This window comes from Phodopus roborovskii, unplaced genomic scaffold, assembly GCF_943737965.1.
Source record: "Phodopus roborovskii unplaced genomic scaffold, PHOROB, whole genome shotgun sequence".
Taxonomy (NCBI): Eukaryota; Metazoa; Chordata; class Mammalia; order Rodentia; family Cricetidae; genus Phodopus; species Phodopus roborovskii.
In genome coordinates this window covers 2,303,880-2,315,923 of record NW_026125545.1, presented here as the reverse complement: position 1 = coordinate 2,315,923, position 12,044 = coordinate 2,303,880, and the positions used below count along the sequence as shown (strand labels likewise).

The 12,044-nt window shown below is 42.3% G+C and overlaps 1 protein-coding gene across 4 annotated transcripts in view; it reads right to left on the bottom strand.

Annotated features, from left to right (window-relative positions):
• Positions 1-11,234, bottom strand: part of Ktn1 (kinectin 1) — an 83,700-nt gene extending 72,466 nt beyond the window's left edge. For 2 of the 4 annotated variants that reach the window (XM_051177089.1, XM_051177090.1), the window contains exon 1: positions 11,018-11,232. The gene's annotated coding sequence lies outside the window, so the exon portion shown is untranslated. Of the gene's footprint in view, positions 1-11,017 lie in introns of all 4 variants that reach the window. The other 2 variants (XM_051177093.1, XM_051177091.1) reach the window with 2 other exon arrangements.
• Between the last annotated feature and the right edge of the window lie 810 nt (positions 11,235-12,044).

Here is a 12,044-nt window from a genome sequence, read left to right as displayed (position 1 = left end):
ACAAGCATGGATTACATCCATTACCATACCTCAAATTTGCATTATATCTATAAACAACAGGGTTGTACATTAAAGGGAAAAGGGGGCAATGAGGGCCTAGGAATGAAATAAAAGGGAACTCAAAAAGAGGGGGGGATGGACTATATCAGGATTTTACCCAGTGAAAAGGGAAAGAACAAAAAAAGGGTTTAAACAAAGTTAATTTATTTGTAGTTGATAGAAACTCAGTCATTTAAGATTTTCTAAGCCCAAAGTATGCAATTCATAATGTTTTATAAACTGGTAACATAAGAGACTAGGTAGACTTGGCAAGTGACCTGTGTCACCTCTCCCATTTGTCATGCATGGAGTATTAACTACCTTTTAAACAGGAACTATATGCAAACTTCAATGGATTCTAATCCGAATGTTGTAAACAGCCAAAGATGTCAAATGAAATTTCTATTAAGTAAATCGGGAGATTTGCACAGGATCACAAGAAATCAAGCCCGAACTCTGCTCAGAACACAGTCCACACACTCGTCGCTTATATTTCACTCAGGCATAAATCCTTTAAGAAACTGGTGAAATACCCTGACTATTTCTCTACTACAAAAAAAGTATCCTGACTAATGGTTATGATAATTCCCAGATTCTCTCAGGGGAAAATATACATCTTTGCACAAAAACCTTGTTCCAAATTAAGAATCAAAGATTCTAACCCTGCAGTACATTTAAAGAATTCCAAAAATATGAACCAAGTAGGGGATGGGATTACTCAATGGCAAAGCACCTGTCTGCATGCATGACTCCCACAGCACTACAAAACCAAGGAAAAAAATGGAGCAATAATAGTCTGATACTGTATTTCAGAGTATGTTAATTATAAGTGGTAATCACTGTGCTTTTAAATTCCGTTTACTTGTCCTCCTAAAATGTATACATTTTCTTATAAAAAACTGAGCTGCATTGCTGAGTTAAACTGAATTGTATAAATCTCTTAGAAGACACAAAACCAGTTTACATTAAGAATATGTGTAATGCAAAATTGTAATGGTATGAGACATGGTGAGATGTGACTGAAACCAGAAGTTCACATCACCACTGAAGGAGCCAGCCTGCACCACCCAGTGAGACCCACTCAAAGACAGTAACTCTAAAAATAATGTTAAGAATTCCAGTCAAACTACTTAACTGGTCAAAGTATATGTGTGTACACACAGAGACCGAGATGGATTTCACTGTTTTTAATAGGAAAATAAATTTCAATGTGGAACATCTATAAAAACATTACACAACAGAGATATGACTGCAATATAGAAAAATACAAAAAAAGAGCATCTATATTGAACATAACAGCTACATAGACTGCAACTATGCATAAAAACAGATACAATTTTAAATAGAATCAGATCACAAATAGTTAAATCTCTTTCACTTTAAAACAGAAATTTAAGCTGGGTGGTGATGATGCTTGCCCTTAATCCTAGCCCTTGGGAAACAGAAGCAGATAGATGTACCTCAATGAGTTCAAAGCCAGTCTAATCTAGAGCTCTTACATAAAGAAACCCTGTCTCCAAAAAAAAAAAAGCACAAACCAAAACCAGGAATTTAAGGGACCCCCCCCCTTTTGTTTGCTTTTTGAGACAAGGTTTTTCTCTGTGTAACCCTGGCGGTCCTAGAACTAGCTCTGTAGATCAGGCTGGCCTCACACTCAGAGCTGCCTGCTGCCCTCTGGCCTCTGCCTGCCAAGTGCTGGTTCTCAAAGCAGTGGTTCTCTTAGGCAGTGGTTCTTGGAGATGGAAGTTTTATGGCCCACCCAGTCCAGCAACCCTTTAGTTCCAAATAAACATACAGAGGCTTATATTCATTATATTAATGAATAATTACATTATGTTATTTAATTAGTTATATCAGTCATATACTACAATAAACTGTTTGGCCGATGGCTCGGGCTTCTTATTGGCTAGTTCAATTAATTATTAATCCATTTTATATTATCTATGTATCTCCATGTGGTCTTGGCTTACCAGTGATGCCTGGGCCTCTCGCTTCCTTGGCAGCTACATGGTGTCTCCCTGGCTTCACTCTCTGAGTCCCCTACCTAGAATTCTCCTAGTCTGGTCACCCTGCCTATGTTTCCTACATGGCTTCATCCTGCCTATCCACTGGTCAAAACAGTTTTATTCATCAACCAGTAAGAGAAACATATATATTCACAGCATACAGAAGGACATCCCCATCAGATTCTTAAAGCAGTGGTTCTCAACCTGTGGGCTATGACCCCTTTGAGTTTAAGCAACCCTTTCACAGGGGTTGCACATCAGATATTCATAATTAACAACAGAAACAAAATTACAGTATTAAAGTAAGGCTGAGACCCACCAAGTCCCACTAGGAACCTTTTTTTTTTTTTTTTTTTTTTTTTTTTTTTTTTGTCTTCTGTGCATTCGTGTTTTATCTGCCTTCATATTTGCAAGAGGGTATGAGGGTGTTAAATCCCCTGAAACTGTAGTTATAGACAGTTGTGGCCTGTGGGTGCTGGAAATTTAATATGGGTCTTCTAGAAGAGCAGACAGAACTCTTAACCTCTGGGCCATCTTTCCAGCATGGAACCATTCTTAATGCACAATATTACAGTTTTTTAAGGCAGATATGGTCTTACTAGATAGCTCAGGCTGGCCTCACACTCCCAAATAAAGAATGGTAGGTGTGAACCACCACACTCGTAGATCATACTTCTAAAAGTAAAAATAGAAAAAAAAAATCGTCTGCATATTGAAGAAAACTGAAGCAGTATCATCATATACTATTAATAAATAAAAAAAAAAATTGAATTACATTTTCTTCTTACTAGGATGTTCACTTATTCCCAAATCTACTAACATTTCCTTCAAACTATGAGTTTTAAAACAAATGAAAGTATCACACAAAAACACACCTACTTTTATAATTTTCTGCACTTTAACTAATAAAATTATATAAACCAGAAGTTGGGTGGTGGTGGTTTATGCCTTTAATCCCAGTGCTTAGGAGGCAGATGGATCTCTGAATTCAAGGCCAACCAAGCCTGGTCTACAGGGTCAGATCCAGAACAGCCAAAGCTATATGAAGAAACCCTGTATCAAACAAAACAAAACTCCCCCACCCATAAAAAAGAACATGGGGTTGGTGGGAATTATCAAAATACAAGACTAAGCAAAACTAAATGTCCATCGTCGTGTCCGCCCCACCCATATATTCACTAAACAACACAGGCAAATTAGCACATCCAAGAAAACAAAACTATATACAGGCAGTTTTCAATCTAGGAACCTAAAATTCCTTAACTATAAAACAATGGCATAGGGTCTCTAAATGAACCACCTTTAAAAGATGAGCATGATCATGAGTTAGCCCTTAAGCATGCTATTCAATGGACAAGGTAGTTAACAAGAGCTGTGAGGTCTACACTGACCAAGTTTATTATTACAACCTGATAAAACAATGAGTAATCTGATCACTGAGCCCAAACACTCTGCATTCCAAACAGACCATTGTACCATACTTTCCTTCAAGCCTACAATGCTAATCTGATGTTGCTTTTTCTTTTTAAGCCAAATGCATTCTTTTTTAAAGAAAAATAGTTCATTTGTAGGCAGTAGGCTATAGTGATAAGCAATATCTGTTACTGGAGGCCACAATGTCCAAAAGCAATACTCAGCAAAAGGAACATTACTATCGCAGTTACTAGACTGGTTTCAATTTAAACTACAGAGCCCCAGTAACAAATACAGCATGGTACTAGCATAAAAATAACCATGGGGCCAGTTTAAGGACTCAGAAACGAACCCAAGCATGTATGGCCAACTGTCAACAAAGGTGCAAAAACAATACAGGAGAAAAGGTAGCATCTTTCTGTGCTAGGAAAACGCAATGTCCACAGGAGGAAGATTGAAACTAGAGCTGTCTCTCTCGCCCTACCTGACAATCCACTCAAAACAAGTCAAACACCTGTAACCCTGAAACTGCTAGCAAAGAATAAATACATCAAGATACAGGCACAGGAAATCACTACACATTATCCCAGTGGTACAGAAAGAACTAGTAAGAGACAGATGAGATTGAATCAAACTAAACCGATTCTACAGAGCAAAGGAATCAATGAAAAAGACAGCTAAAAACTCAAGGATCTCTCTACACACCACTCATTCAACACAGGGTTAATAGCCAGGTCTTTGTCAATAAAAAAACAAAACAAACTTACACCAAAAATCAGGCTGGAGCTGGGCAATAGTGACACACACCTTTAATCCCAGCACTGGGGGCAGACGCAGGCAAATCTCTGATTTCGAGGCCAGCCTTGTCTAAAGAGTGAGTGAGTTCCAGGATTTGCCTCAAAAAAAACAAAAAACAAAAAAAAAAACCTCCTACTGTGGGACAGAGTATGTTGTACAGCCACTTCAGAAATCTGTATGAGGGACTCTAAAAAACTGAAAATAACTATATATGATCTTGCTATACCACTCCCTAAGTAAATATTCAAGGATGAAAAAACAGTAAAGATGCTTATACATCTATATTTATTGCAACAATATTCATAAGAGCTAAGATTATGGAATCAGGTGTCCATCGAATACGAAAATGTAGCACATACCAATAGAAAATTCATTCAACCACTAAGAGGAAAACCATCTCGTCTGCAGGACGGAGACAGAACTAGACACAATCATGTTAAACAGAATAAAACCAGACACAGACACACAAGCATCAAATATTTTCTCCTATGTGGAATACAGGTAGAAAAACACATGAAAATACAAAGGGCACTATTAGCAAGAAGGGAAAGATATACACATAATGTTAAATGCTTTGAGTACAAATATTTAATGTGTTTGGTTTAGTTTGGGGTTTTGGTTTTTTTTTTTTTTTTTTTTTTTCCTTTCTTTCTTTCTTTTTCAAGACAGGATCTCCTTATATAACTCTAGTTGTCCTCGAACTCACTATATAGACCAGGCTGTCCTAGAACTCACACAAATCCACCTACCTGTTCTCTCCCTAGCCCCCTTAGTGCTGGAATTAAAGGCATATGCCACTTCACCCAAATAAGGTACAGTCTTGTTTTAACCAATTTTTTAAATTAACCAATGGTCTTACTTATATGGAGTGGGTAACCACAGTGTAACATTATTCCCTCTATCCAAAGGTTTCCAAATCTCCCTGCCACTCCCTGCTTCTGTCCTCTCAAAGTCCCTAGGAAAGGAACAAACTAAAAGCTACCGGTATCCAGAAGGCAGTATCCATCAAAGAAAGGAACCACAGGACACTTGACAAATTCTTCCTTAGCACCTATTATGAGCCAGATGATGCCTTAAACACTTAGGTTAAACAAAGAAATGTCAGTTGTAATGGTATATTTTTATAATCCCATAATGGGAAGCAGGCAGAAACATTGCAAACTCAAACCAACCTAGGTTACATAGCCTGAACTACATAGCAAGTTCAAGGCCAGCATCAACTACATGAAGAGACCCTCTCTCAAAATAAATACATAAAATAAAACAAATAAAATGCCTGTTCTCTTAAAAGTTGTGTTACAGACAGGTGTGAGCTGCCATTTGGGTGCCAGGAACTAGGAAGACCCTAAGAGAGACATACATGATCCCCCACAAAAGCGGAAAGGGACAAGCTCCCCTGAGCAAATTGGGAGAGAGGAAGCAGTGAGGGGAGAGGGAGTTAGGAGAAAGAAGGGGTGAAGAGGAGGAAAGAGGTAGGCTTGAGGGAGCAGGAAGACTGAGTCAGGGGAAGAATAGGAGAGATCAAGAAAAGAGATACCATAATAGAAGGAGCCATTATAGCTTTTAAGAGAAATCTGGCACTAGGGAAATATCCAGATATCTACAAGGATGGCCCCAACTAACAATATGAGCAGTAGTGGAGAGGCTACCTTAAATGTCCTTCCCTGATAATGAGATTGATGACTACCTTATATGCCATCCTAGAGCCTTCATCCAGTAGCTAGTAGAAGCAGAAGCAGACACCCACAGCTAAGCACTGAGCTAAACTCCTGGAATCCAGTTGCAGAGAAGGAGAAGTGATGAGCAAAGGGGTCAAGAACAGAATGGAGAAACCCACAGTAACAGCTGACCTGAACAAAGGGGGAGTTCATAGACCCCAGACTGATAGCTAGGGAAACACCATAGGACTGACCCAGACACCCTGAACATAGGGTCTCAGTTAGAAGCCTGGGTAGTCTAAGGAACCTCTGACAGTGGAACCAGGATGTATCCCTGGTGCAGGAAAGGACTTCAGGAGCTCATTCCCCATGAAGGGATACTCCCTTAGCCTAGAGACAGGAGAGAGGGCCTAGACACTATTCCAAATGACTTGACAGATTTTGATGATCCCTCCTGGAAGGCCTCACCCTCCCTGGGGAGTGGGGGGGGGGATGAGACAGGGGCAGGAGGTTGAGGGGGGCATAGGAGGATGGGAGGGAGAAGGAACTGGGATCAGAAATGTAAAATAAGAAAAAGTATTTCAAAAATTATAATTAAAAAATGCTAAAAGTAAAAAAAAAAAAAGTTGTGTTACAGAATGTGGGGGGGGGGGGAGTAGAAGAAATAATAAACCTGATTAACAGGAAAAGTATGTGGTATGCCAGAAGGTACAAGTCTTAAAAGATAAAATGGAGCATGGTACAGAGACTAGAAGTAGGAGTATAGTTTTAAATAAAACAGTCATTTTAAAAAATGACACTTGAATAGAAAAGGAAGAGAGTAAGCCATGAAAATATCTTATGGGGAAAGTGATAGAAGAGTAATGGAAAACCTATAGCCCCTAAGCTAGGCAGCTGGTGTGAGGTCAGCAGCTAATCTGAGGCAAGAGAGCTGGAGAGGGCATGCTCAGATTGTATAAGGCCTTCCAGGCTGTAAGGGCTACTTTGAGAAGTGAGATGACCTGACTGCTGTGGTGAGAAGACTGTGAGGAGCAAGGACTGAAGCAAGGAGACCAATTGGGAAGACAACTTCAGATAGCTAAGCAAGAGGTGAGATGCCTTGGTCCAGGCCATTAGTAGCACAAAGTGGTTATTAGGACAAGAAAAATCAGAGAATGTCAAGCATCAAACAGCTAAGTCAGAGATAACTCCCACGTTTCTGTCACGCTGTTGGATGAATGGCATCAGCTATCAATGGGTTCGGCAGCATCAGAAGCAGGTGGAGGAGCACAGGGAAGCTCAGTTTGAGTGGAAAGACCTAACACTGAAGTACTGAAGGAAACCAGACCAGACATATAAATAGCTATTTGAGCCATGACACTGGATGAGACTGCCAAAAGAATATAAAAAGAAAGTGAACCAAGGATTGAACACATCGACTTTTACAGGATGACCAATAAAGAAAAAGCAAATTAGTGAGGATGGAACCCAATATGCAGAGAATCCTGGAAGAAAAGGGGTACAAACAAATCGCTTTACTGAAACCAGACTTAACCAATAGTTAAAAGTTCTCAGATGGAGAGCTAGGTACGAAGATGAGCCAGCCAGCCATTCATCACTTGCCTACCACATGTGAGGCCAGTGTCAATCCTCAATGTTGGGGGGATGGGGTCAATAAATGATATGCACAGTAGTAGAACACAACATTTTAAAGAGCTGAATGTCTCATATACCTTTCCTGGGAATGTTATATTTCCAATCAGAATTTCCACCAAAACTATTTTTTAATCCAAAGTTTGTCTTGCTTTTTTTTGTTGTTGTTGTTGTTTGGGTTTTTTTGTTTTGTTTTGTTTTGTTTGTTTGTTTTTTGAGACAGCGTTTCTCTGTGGTTTTGGAGGTAGTCCTGGAACTAGCTCTTGTTGACCAGGCTGGCCTCGAACTCACAGAGATCTAACTGTCTCTGCTTCCCGGAAGAATGCTGGGATTAAAGGCATGAGCCTCCACCCGGCCTGTCTTGTATCTTCGCATTTAAAAGCAATTAAAGCCCAGAGGAGTCTGGTATACTACTAGAGAGGCAGCTGCAGAAATAGGAACCTCTGTGAGTTCAAGGCCAGCCAGGGATATACAGTGAGTCCCTTTTTTTCTTTCATTTTAGTACCAAAGTGTTTTGTGAATTTATTTTATAAACTTTATAAGTTTTATAAATTTTAATTTTAAAATTTGTTAATAAAAACATCAAATGCCAAAATTAATTAAAGTCTGTACAACTTAATGAGCTTCTATAGTTAGAACTGACTTTCAAAATGGAAGTTGTGAAGCTACATATTAATTTTAAACCTTCAAATATATTTCATGTACTTATGCACCACCAAAAACAAAAATAAATCCATGACAGAATTAGAACTAGAAAAGTAACGGCTCTCACAACCTCCATCACGACCACGTCCACCACCTGCACTGTCCTCCCTTGTCCCCTTGCATTCAGTCTTTGTTCTCTTGCTTTCATGTTACTGTACACTGTTTACATCTATAATTACTATACACTAGACTCCACTTAAAAGAGAAAACATTTGGTTATTCTTTTTTGAGATTGTGCAAACTTGAGTACTACTACACATTCCAAGTCTATCCATTTCCTTGCAAATTTTCTGACATCATTTTTCCTTAGAGCTGGGTAGTATTCTATTTTACACAGAGACCTAATTTCCATTATCCTCTCATCTGATGATGGACAACAAGATTGATTCCAATTCTTTGTTATAATGAATAAACATGAAGGTACAACTATGTCTATGGTAGAGACTAGGCCCTTTCTTTTAAAGCTGGGTGGGGGAATAGTTTAGCTTAAGTTCACAACCTTTCTTATTTTTATTTTGGAGACAGGATCTTACTGTGTGACCTTAGCTGACCTGGAACTGACAGAGATCCACCTGTCTCTGGCTCAGGAGTGTTCAACAGTATTTTTAAAGTGAAATCAGTTGTCTTTCAACAGTATCTTTCAAAGACCCTGTAAACACCAGTTCATTCACCTGACAAACACCCCAAATTATGTTCCTAGGAACAGGAGCTAAAGCAGCATGAAGTCACACGAAGTCTGCTCATACATAAGTGGTCACTGCCACTTCGAGACAGTTTCTTCTAGTCTATGGATATCTTGGGTTTGCCTTCAAAGTACTTTAAAAGCACAGACAAGCACATAAAGGGTTACTCTCAAACATCTAATGTTCATGTAAAGCATTTTTTTTCTTGCATTCCCTTCAACTTATGAAGTTAAATTCCTAAACCAGATTCTCTCTCGTGGACCCATCAAGTTTACTAACTTTTCATTTTTTCAAAGTACTAAAGATCTTTTTTATTAAAATTTTGCTATAAGAAAAGCATACAAATAATACACATTCCAGGGCCAGAGGTGTCACTCCAAAGCAGTGTTTGTCGGCATTCTCAAGATTCTTGTTTCATCCCAATTCGCCCCTCCCTGAAAAAACAATACATCCTCCAAATACTTCAAGTAAAAGTCCAGCTAAAACATGACCAACAACCAATTTTACCATGGGTCATTTACAAGTCTCAGAATAAGCTTTACTCTTTAGGTCTGTAGAAACCCTAACAAAAGAAAAGTTAAAACTCAGATATTAGAAAGCCTGTGAACTGCTTGCAGTGAGTGGGTTTGGGACAGATTTTGATTTTGTTTATTGGATTCTGTTTGTAGGGGAAAACAACAAGACTTAGGGAGGACACAGAACTAACCCAACACAATAAAAAAACAAATGCCTCTTCATAATGCTGACAATAACTCAAGAAAGGGATATACTGGGTAGCCTTGATGATACTGGAGTGTTTTAATACATTGGAGGAATTTTTCCAATAAGTCCTGTTATATTTTAAGTTTCAGTCTGTCTCAGAGTAAAGTAGAACACCTTATTCTCTAAACGCACCTGATAATTAAGACACTTATGTCTACTGAGGGCTACAAAATTAAGAGACGTTTCTAACTCAGGGTAAGCATGGGAAAGAAACCTATATAATTAAGCCCAACTATTTCATGTAAGATCCCTAAAAGAAAGGAATGGGGGAGAGGCTTATGAAGCAACACATCAAACACTGTGGGACACACAAAACACAGGTCAGCTGGAGTGCCCCAGCTCAGCTCACGGGAAGATTATTCCAAGTCTCAAGCCACACTGGAGCCACTGTTCACTGGGTGAGATGGGGAAAATAAGTGCAACCTAATTCGAGCAAACATTAAAATCACCCTAAGTCACCTGCTAACACAGTGCAGTGTTTCGTTCACCTCTGGGGTGTTCCTCTTTACCTGGGCATGGGGTGTAAATTTCTCACAACACCCTACAACTCTGAACTGTCAGCCGTAGCTTTTGGAGCTATACTTATTCCAATAGCTGCTTCGGAATCCGATCTAGTAGAATCTGTGTCTGTTAGAATCCCGGGTTCCTCCTCCTCCCCGAGAAGAACCGGCTGACACTAGAAACAGCCCACTTTCTAACCTAATCGAGACGCAGCCGGACAAAGGAGAGGATGCTGCTCCCCTCGGTCCCGGTCCCGGGGGGCCAGGCCCGGTCCCGGACGCCCCGAATCCCATTGTTGGGAGCTGAGGCGGACACGCCCCTGGGAGGAAGGGAGGGAGGAGGGAGAACTTCGCGGGATTTCCCCTAACTCGGCGCACCGGGCGGTGGGAGGGGCCGCGCTCCGGGACCAGCGAGAGGCGAGCGGCTCCAGCATGGCGCACGCGTGGCCGGCCGCGGCCCGGGGCGCCCGGAGCAAGGCGCTCCCTCGGTGCACCCTCCTCAGAGCCTTAATCCACCCGGCCTCCCGGGGCCCGCGGGCCCGGCTAAAAATAGGCTCCACAGTCACCCCGCCGCCCGACCTCGCCCTCGGGAGACAGCCCCGGCGCTCCGGGCACTGGCGGAGCAAGGGTCGGGCCTCGCGGCCCGGGGGAGGCCGAGGCGGAACCCGGGAGCCGGGACCCGCAGGCGGATGCTCAGAGCGGGCCAGCGGCGGCGCGGCCTGGGCGGACGCTGCAGACTGCGACCCCCGGGCCGAGGCCTAGCAGGCGAGCGCGCCCCGCGTCCGAGCGCACGGGAGGAAACCCCGGGGCCCTCTCCTCACCCTGCGTAGCCGGGAGCCGGGTCGGGACGACGCGGCGGCGCGAGCTCTACAGCCCGGTCAGCGCTCCGAGGCCCCGCCGCAGTAGCTCAGGTGCCGTCGCGCCGCCCCGCAGGAAACGGGCGGCTTCGGGGCGGGGCGGCTCCGCACGTCCGGGCGTCGCGGCCAGAGGGGCCCGGAGACCGGCCCCTTAAAGGGACAGGCCCGCGCGACCGGCGGCCTCGGGATGCCCCCACACTGGCCTGCGGAGACGTCACCCCACAGCCTTTAAGTCTCTATGGAATCCCTTCAGGGACGCAACTCTACTCTGCCTCCCCGCCCCCCAACAACCATCCGTCTTGGTCCCACGTGACTCTCGCTCAAGAGTACCACTTGGCCCCGACACCGGATAATTCCTATTAACCGTACTCAAAGTTGCTAGCCATCACACACACACACTGGGGCACACACGCTCGGCTGTGCTAGCCATCACACACACACGCACACATGCTCCGCTGGGATTTCTTTTAACCGTACTCAAAGTTGCTAGACCTCACTCGCACACACACTGAGCTGGTATTTCTCAGAAATCAACAAAAAAAAAAAAAAAAATCGAACGCTCCCTTTGCTGATTATCTAATAAGAGTTCTCTCTGAATTCTCCTTGGAGCAATCCTAGCTACAGACCGAGAGAGAAAGATTAAACACCGCCCTAAATAAAGTATGTACAAATACTGTGAGTGCAGTGTCTGCTGGCTGGTGGCCATTCCTTAAGCCAGGGGAAATAACGAGAAGCTGCAGCGCAAAGTTGGCCACAATCCCCTCTTCTCTTTGTCCTTTGCTGCCAGGATGGAAATGGTTGGTGCAGTGTTGATTTTTAGTGGTTAGTTTGAATTACTCTCTCAGAGAATGTCAGTCACTGCCCAGAATGTATCTTCAAAATACTCGACGTTCTTCTCAAAAGTTACTAAAAGATTCACTCATTTCTGAAATGTGGGTAGAGATACAGGAATCAGACTCACCATCACCTACCTGCGGACCAAGGTTAAATC